The sequence below is a fragment of the Salvelinus alpinus genome, chromosome 20 (assembly GCF_045679555.1).
Source record: "Salvelinus alpinus chromosome 20, SLU_Salpinus.1, whole genome shotgun sequence".
Classification (NCBI taxonomy): Eukaryota; Metazoa; Chordata; class Actinopteri; order Salmoniformes; family Salmonidae; genus Salvelinus; species Salvelinus alpinus.
In genome coordinates this window covers 44767215-44776101 of record NC_092105.1, presented here as the reverse complement: position 1 = coordinate 44776101, position 8887 = coordinate 44767215, and the positions used below count along the sequence as shown (strand labels likewise).

At 43.6% G+C, this 8887-nt stretch overlaps 1 protein-coding gene across 2 annotated transcripts in view; it reads left to right on the top strand.

The window, feature by feature from the left end:
• The first annotated feature begins 93 nt into the window (after window positions 1-93).
• The window catches only part of LOC139546986 (villin-1-like), a 29735-nt gene continuing 20941 nt past the window's right edge, over window positions 94-8887 (top strand). For both annotated transcript variants that reach the window (XM_071355993.1, XM_071355992.1), the window contains exon 1: window positions 94-756. The gene's annotated coding sequence lies outside the window, so the exon portion shown is untranslated. The remainder of the gene's footprint in view (window positions 757-8887) is intronic.

Below are 8887 nucleotides of genomic sequence, written 5' to 3'. Positions count from 1 at the left end.
GAGAAAGTGATGCACTCTGCAGTCATCACAACGACAGAGCATCTACAGAGATCTACTATTGTGTACACTAGCAGCGCTTCCCTTCTTTTTTCCCCCCTACATTTTAATAATATTCAAATTCATATTATCAACAAATCTACTATCTCATCTTCCTATTATGCAAAGCTTGATGTCAGGAAAATACCTGACTTTCAAATCCACACAAGAGAGAAAGTTCTGCAACCTGCAGCTTCCCAAGCGCTCAAAATCCTGTGCAACCTTGCCTTACCAGCTGATCGGCCCATTGTGTTAGAGACGGGGGGGAACAGGAGAGGGAACTAGGGGGAGAGGCAGGGGGGAGCTAAGCTACGCGTGAGTGTTGAGGTTGGGTCTTACCCCCTCCTCTGAGGGCCTTTGACACTCCGTGGCACTTTCACAAAGGGAGAGCCATGGAGCTGCACTAACCATTCACCCAGAGCCACGGAAGTGGGGTGAGGGTCCGCCAGCCCAGCCCCAGGAGAGGAGCACCCAGTGGCAGCCACTCAACGGGGGATACAGGCAGCTCCGAGGTGCTCTCTTTATCTCCTTCCAGGCACCACTACCACAGCACCAAGGGGTTGGTTAATGAGTTGGAGGAGGCAGAGGGAGTGGCTGTACACAAGGGGCTGAAGTTCACCGAGACACAAGCAGCAGGTGGAGGGACAGAGAGAGAGAGATTGTGAGAGCCTGACGCACTGACGCTGTCAAGGAGACACACACACCCTCCACCTGACTGAGGTAGGTGAAGCAGTGTTTGACGGGTGAATGCTCCTTGTTTGTTTCCTCGTGACTCTAGGAGGGTTGTGGTGCGCGACGCCGGTGGGAACAGGCTTTGATTTAGTGTGGATTGGATAACAATGGGAAAGTGAGAAGGTTGTTTAGTGAGTAAACAAGATCTGGAGTCAAACCCTTAGGGCTGACTTTCCACCTAAGGGCTTCAGAGCTGTCAGCATGTGTTTGTGTGTAATGTGTTAGTGTGTCCGTCTGTATGAATGTATAAGTGTATCTGTTTCTGTGAGCTTGCTTACATGTGTGCACTGTTCGCGTGACCCTACTGGCATTGTTTGTATGTTGTGTCTCTGTATGCGCCTACTGTGTGTGTGTGTCTATCTGATGTGTGTATGCAATCACAGGTCATTGCAAAGCTGAGGGGAAGTGCACTGCCTGCAATGTTTCTGTGTCTCTGTATAAAGCCTAGTGTTTGTCTGTGTATGCATGTGTACATGCATGTCTGTACATCACGTGTAGCCTGTGTCTCTGAGTGTTGGCCAGTCCATAGATACCTTTTGGTAACCTGTCTTGCTCTGAATTTCCCCATGCAGTCCCTCTTCTCTAATCAGCAGCGTTTCTGAGGGGCTCCTGCGTTGAGTTGTTGCATGACTTCAGGGGAACAAAAGTCCGGCCCATTAGAGGACCAAACAGCTCCCTACTGTAGCAGTGCACCTCCCACTTAGCATTCGCCAAATTTGAATGGTCCGTTTAACTTTGTGAAGTTCTTTGAAGATCCATTTGGCCCGGGGAAACGGAGGCAACCCGGTCCAAATGACACAGAGTCAGACCATAGTGGTCCGATCTTCTGGACAGTGGTCAGACAGAGAGGCCAGTAAAGGACAAGGAGGGAGAGAAGAGAGTGGTTGGCTGAGGGAAGGGGCCTCCATAATAACAAGAAGGCTTGAATAATAGCCATCATTCAATATTTGGTTCAGCGGTCATGCTTAGCCTGTAGGTGGTTAGGGTTTGTAATTTGTTGTGGTGTGTGCATGTGTGTGTGACGTGTGTGTATACATTTACAGGTCATCATAAAGCTGAGGGAACTACAAGGGTTAATCATTTGTGCATTTCAGACCAGATTTTGGATTATGGTCAGGAGACCCGGAGAGTTGATAGAACTGCACATTTTAGAGCAGCCTTTTATTGCCCCCAGCACAAGGTGCACCTGTGCACTGATCAAATCAAATGTATTTATAAAGCCCTTCTTACATCAGCTGATATCTCAAAGTGCTGTACAGAAACCCAGCCTAAAACCCCAAACAGCAAGCAATGCAGGTGTAGAAGCACGTTGGCTAGGAAAAACTCCCTAGAAAGGACAGAACCTAGGAAGAAACCTAGAGAGGAACCAGGCTATGAGGGGTGGCCAGTCTTCTTCTGGCTGTGCCGGGTGGAGATTATAACAGAGCATGGCCAAGATGTTCAAATGTTCATAGATGACCAGCAGGGTCAAATAATAATAATCACAGTGGTTGTCGAGGGTTCCATAGCCGCAGGCAGAACAGTGGAAACTGGAGCAGCAGCACGGCCAGGTGGACTGGGGACAGCAAGGAGTCATCAGGCCAGGTAGTCCTGAGGCATGGTCCTAGGGCTCAGGTCCTCCGAGAGAGAGAAAGAAAGAAAGAGGGAAAGAAAGAGAGAATTAGAGAGAGCATACTTAAATTCACACAGGACACCGGATAAGACAGGAGAAATACTCCAGATATAACAGACTGACCCTAGCCAGACACATAAACTACTGCAGCATAAATACTGGAGGCTGAGACAGGAGGGGTTGGGAGACACTGTGGCCCCATCCGACGATACCCCCGGACAGGGCCAAACAGGCAGGATATAAGCCCACCCACTTTGCCAAAGCACAGCCCCCACACCACTAGAGGGATAACTTCAACCATCAGCTTACCATGATCATGATCATGACCACTGATCATGCTGTTTAATCAGCTTCCTTACATGCCACACCTGTCAGGTGGATGGATTATATTGGCAAAGAAGAAATGCTCACTAACAAGGATGTAAACAAATTTGTGTACAACATTTGCGAGAAATAAACTTTTTGTGCATATGGAACATTTCTGGGATCTTTTATTTCAGCTCATGAAACATGGGACCAACACTTTACATGTTGCATTTAGATTTTTGTTCAGTGTACATGCAGTTGTTGTCAGCAGCAGCCAAAAGAGAGATCTTCTGCCATTGGTAGTTCTGGGCTACTGCAAGACAGCAAAAAAAAAGTGTGTGTTAAAGGTCATGTAATGATTAACTGGGCTATTGAATCACTGATACTTATTTTACATAATGTATTAGAAATAATTTATACATACCTCCTCTCAGTCAGCAACAGTCTTCTAATGGCTTCATTAAACATAGTCCCCTCAACTGGCTCCACACTGAAATACTGAAATAAATTAGCAATTAGCTAATTGCCAATGTCAGGCTGGGTCTGTAGCTCTATTTGTCATATCCCATTTTAAAAAATGATGCTTATTTGAAAGACTAGCTAATTAAAGTAGCCTAGATTTTTGGTTTATATAGCTAAATTAGCTAGCTAGCTTACAAATAGGCTCAAATTGTAATAACGTTTAACTTCATATATTTTAATTAAATAATCAACTTTGCTTACCTTAATACATGGGGAAATAATGTGTTTATTGGTAGGCTACTTGCGTGTTGGTTCAGCCACTGTCCTCTTGCATGTTCATGTTGGAATGGCAGTTGGTTTTTGAATCGGAATGGCAGTTACATTTTTAATTGACCAAAAGGTTCTATACAGAACCCCTTTGAGTTCCCAGAAAATTTCCATATGCACAAAAAGCGTATTTCTAAAAAATGTTGGGCACAAATTTGTTTACATCCCTGTTAGTGAGCATTTCTCCTTTGCCAAGATAATCCTTCCATCTGACAGATGCAGCATATCTAAATACTGATTAAACAGCATGATCATAACACAGGTGCACCTTGTGTTGGGGGCAATAAAAGGCCACTCTAAAATGTGCAGTTTTGTCACACAACACAATGCCACAGATGTCTCAAGTTTTGAGGGAGCGTGCAATTGGCATGCTGACTGCAGGAATGTCCAACAGAGCTGTTGCCAGAGAATTGAAAGTCAATTTCTCTACCATAAGCCACTGTCATTTTAGAGAATTTGTCAGTACATCCAACCGGCCTCATAACCGTGATTTCTGTTTGAGGGGAAAAAGTCATTCTGATTGGCTGGGCCTGGCTCCCAAGTGGGTGGCCCTATGTCCTCCCAGGCCCACACATGGCTGCTCCTCTTCCCAGTCATATAAAATCCATAGATTAGGGCCTAATGAATTCATTTCAATTGACTGATTTTCTTCTATGAACTGTAACCCAGTAAAATCTTTGAAATTGTTGCATGTTGCGTTTATATTTTTGTTCAGTATATATATACAGTGGGGAGAACAAGTATTTGATACACTGCCGATTTTGCAGGTTTTCCTACTTACAAAGCATGTAGAGGTCTGTAATTTTTATCATAGGTACACTTCAACTGTGAGAGACGGAATCTAAAACAAAAATCCAGAAAATCACATTGTATGATTTTTAAGTAATTAATTTGCATTTTATTGCATGACATAAGTATTTGATCACCTACCAACCAGTAAGAATTCCGGCTCTCACAGACCTGTTAGTTTTTCTTTAAGAAGCCCTCCTGTTCTCCACTCATTACCTGTATTAACTGCACCTGTTTGAACTCGTTACCTGTATAAAAGACACCTGTCCACACACTCAATCAAACAGACTCCAACCTCTCCACAATGGCCAAGACCAGAGAGCTGTGTAAGGACATCAGGGATAAATTGTAGACCTGTACAAGGCTGGGATGGGCTACAGGACAATAGGCAAGCAGCTTGGTGAGAAGGCAACAACTGTTGGCACAATTATTAGAAAATGGAAGAAGTTCAAGATGACGGTCAATCACCCTCGGTCTGGGGCTCCATGCAAGATCTCACCTCGTGGGGCATCAATGATCATGAGGAATGTGAGGGATCAGCCCAGAACTACACGGCAGGACCTGGTCAATGACCTGAAGAGAGCTGGGACCACAGTCTCAAAGAAAACCATTAGTTACACACTACGCCGTCATGGATTAAAATCCTGCAGCGCACGCAAGGTCCCCCTGCTCAAGCCAGCGCATGTCCAGGCCCGTCTGAAGTTTGCCAATGACCATCTGGATGATCCAGAGGAGGAATGGGAGAAGGTCATGTGGTCTGATGAGACAAAAATAGAGCTTTTTGCTCTAAACTCCACTCGCCGTGTTTGGAGGAATAGAAGGATGAGTACAACCCCAAGAACACCATCCCAACCGTGAAGCATGGAGGTGGAAACATCATTCTTTGGGGATGCTTTTCTGCAAAGGGGACAGGACGACTGCACCGTATTGAGGGGAAGATGGATGGGACCATGTATCGCGAGATCTTGACCAACAACCTCCTTCCCTCAGTAAGAGCATTGAAGATGGGTCGTGGCTGGGTCTTCCAGCATGACAACGACCCGAAACACACAGCCAGGGCAACTAAGGAGTGGCTCCGTAAGAAGCATCTCAAGGTCCTGGAGTGGCCTAGCCAGTCTCCAGACCTGAACCCAATAGAAAATCTTTGGAGGGAGCCGAAAGTCCGTATTGCCCAGCGACAGCCCCGAAACCTGAAGGATCTGGAGAAGGTCTGTATGGAGGAGTGGGCCAAAATCCCTGCTGCAGTGTGTGCAAACCTGGTCAAGAACTACAGGAAACGTATGATCTCTGTAATTGCAAACTAAGGTTTCTGTACCAAATATTCAGTTCTGCTTTTCTGATGTATCAAATACTTATGTCATGCAATAAAATGCAAATTAATTACTTAAAAATCATACAATGTGATTTTCTGGATTTTTGTTTTAGATTCCTTCTCTCACAGTTGAAGTGTACCTATGATAAAAATTACAGACCTCTACATGCTTTGTAAGTAGGAAAACCTGCAAAATCGTCAGTGTATCAAATACTTGTTCTCCCCACTGTATATATATATATATATATATATATATATATATATATATATATACAAATAACCTTTTTTAGTAAAGGGTTCCTTAATCTCATCCAAAAAACAAAAAGGTTCTATATAGAACCCCAAAGAACCCTTTTTTCTAAGAGTGTATAACCTACAGAAAACCATAATACAACCAACGAAGAACAAATAACACACACTGTATTATCTGCATCATAAACTGGGTGGTTCGAGCCCTGAATACTGATGGGTTGACAGCCGTGGTAAATCAGACCATATACCACGGGTATGACAATACATTTATTTTTACTGTTCTAATTACATTAGTAACCTGTTTATAATAGCAATATAGCACCTTGGGGGTTTGTGGTATATGGCCAATATACCACGGCTAAGGGCCGTATCCAGGCACTCCGCGTTACGTTGTACGTAAGAACAGCCCTTAGCCGTGGTATATTGACCATATACCACACCCCCTCGGGCCGTATTGATTAATTGTGCTTCCCTTTACTGACCAAACCCACAGACAGACCAATAATACACAGAAACAACCCATACTCACAACAAACTGAAAATCCCCATGCAACTCCATTATTATTGAATGGGAACTTCACTGAAACAACACATTCAGTTTGAAACTAATTGATGACCAAAGCCAACTCAAACACAATACATCTAGCTTTCATGGTTTTCATTGGGAAATTGTGTTCTGTACATTCCAGTACTTTCTTCAAAGAATTTAACACAATTGTTTGAGAAAAAAAAAAACATGTAACACACAAGCCATTACTGTGCAATTAACAATAATTTCCATAGAAATACCTGGTCATTTTCTTTAGCCTAAAATAAAGTGTTCCTCTAAATGTATATTCAACAGCAAACAAACAGCAAGGGCAGGGAGGGGAGGGATGACCACAAGTAAATATGACTCACTACTGATGAGGAGGACAAACACAATGAGACAGCTATGGACTAAACACTTGTTCCTAGGAACAAGGTCGCTCGGCACTAGATGAGAGAAGGTACACACACCTGTATGCATATCACCCCTGCTTGCCATATATGGTCACTGAGGTTATGGACAATCGTGTGTGTGTGTGTGTGTGTGTGTGTGTGTGTGTGTGTGTGTGTGTGTGTGTGTGTGTGTGTGTGTGTGTGTGTGTGTGTGTGTGTGTGTGTGTGTGTGTGTGTGTGTGTGTGTGTGTGTGTGTGTGTGTGTGTGTGTGTGTGTGTGTGTGTGTGTGTGTGTGTGTGTGTGTGTGTGTGTGTGTGTGTGTGTGTGTGTGTGTGAGAGAGAGAGAGAGCGAGAGAGAGAGAGAGAGAGAGAGAGAGAGAGGGCAAAATTCAGGTGCTGTAAATGGGGTGGTAAGATCCTGCTAGATCCTGACATATCTCACCCTTTCCTCTCCACTCCTGGTTCCACCACATTAGGTGAGTCCTTTGTACAACGTACCAAGCTATTGGTCGGTTTCTGTTTGTTTCCGCGAAGATATGATGTAGCAAAATAGGGTTTATGTTGAACAGGCTCTGTCTTGATGTAGACAATTAAGGTGAAATGTTGGCTTGGTTACTGTGGAGCCTTGGAGAGGTAGGCTAAGGAAAGCTGACCTGTGTTAGATGCTGGTATCGGCTAAAGTAGTGAAAGTGTCAACCTGCAAATGTATTGATATTGGTCATAGAAGACATAGACATTTAAATGACTGTACAACACTTCAGCTTGACGGATTGAAAAAGGATGGATCACTTTAGATTTTGGGCACCGATGGAAAAGTCTTCATGCCGTGACATGGTTGTTGCTGTATTAGATACACGTAGGCTACTTCTTAGCTTTTGTGGTCCATTTCACAGCTAGCGTTTGTGTGCATATTTTCCTTTGTGTTTTTTACATGTTAGTAGATGGCATGAGAAGGGTGGAGAAAGCAGCCTGATGAACCAAAACCAAGGACAACTAGGGCATGATCACAGGCACAGTCCCTTAGAAATTAGTTAAAGCGTGGGCTAAACAACTAGGACGTATTGTGTCTACACACACACAATGTCCAGACCATTAAACTTGGTATTAAACTTGTGCAGCTTTCTGAAATGGGGACTTTACTGATCAACCAGGTGAAACAGTGTCTTAAGGTTGTATCACTCCTGTGTTCCAATGGCACGTTGTGTTAGCTAATCCAAGTTTATAGTTTTAAATGGCTAATTGATCATTAGAAAACCCTTCTGCAATTATGTAAGCACAGCTGAAAACTGTTGTCCTGATTAAAGAGGCAATAAAACTGGCCTTCTTTAGACTAGTTGAGTATCTGGAGCATCAGCATTTGTGGGTTCGATTACAGGCTCAAAATGGCCAGAAACAAAGTACTTTCTTCTGAAACTCGTCAGTCTATTCGAACCCACAAATGCTGATGCTCCAGATACTCAACTAGTCTAAAGAAGGCCAGTTTTATTGCCTCTTTAATCAGGACAACAGTTTTCAGCTGTGCTAACATAATTGCAAAAGGGTTTTCTAATGATCAATTAGCCATTTAAAACTATAAACTTGGATTAGCTAACATAGCGTGCCATTGGAACACAGGAGTGATGGTTGCTGATAATTGGCCTCTGTACGCGTATGTAGATATTTCATAAAAAATGACCAACAATAGTCATTTACAACATTAACAATGTCTACACTGTATTTCTGATGAAGTTGATGTTATTTCAATGGACCAAAAATTAGCTTTTCTTTCAAAAACAAGGACATTTCTAAGTGACCCCAAGTATTTGAACGTTAGTGTAGATGTTATAGTATGGGGAGGGATCTACAACACTACTACTCTACATCACCTTAGTAAGAGGAGAGATGCCATTTGGCACTATGCCAGGTCCTCACCCGATGGAACCATATCAGCAAATATTATACCACAGGGTGCTGCCCTGCTTGGTCGGCCTCAGGGGTTGGTAGTAACTGTAAAGCTATGGGACCTTGAGGTCACAGGCAGGATGATTATCACAGTGCAATAAAAGTTCCCCAATCATGAACCATCTCCACCTTTGAACTGGGTTGAGGAAATCAGTGGGATTCATATCATGGTTGGTTGGCCTGGGAACGGATGTGG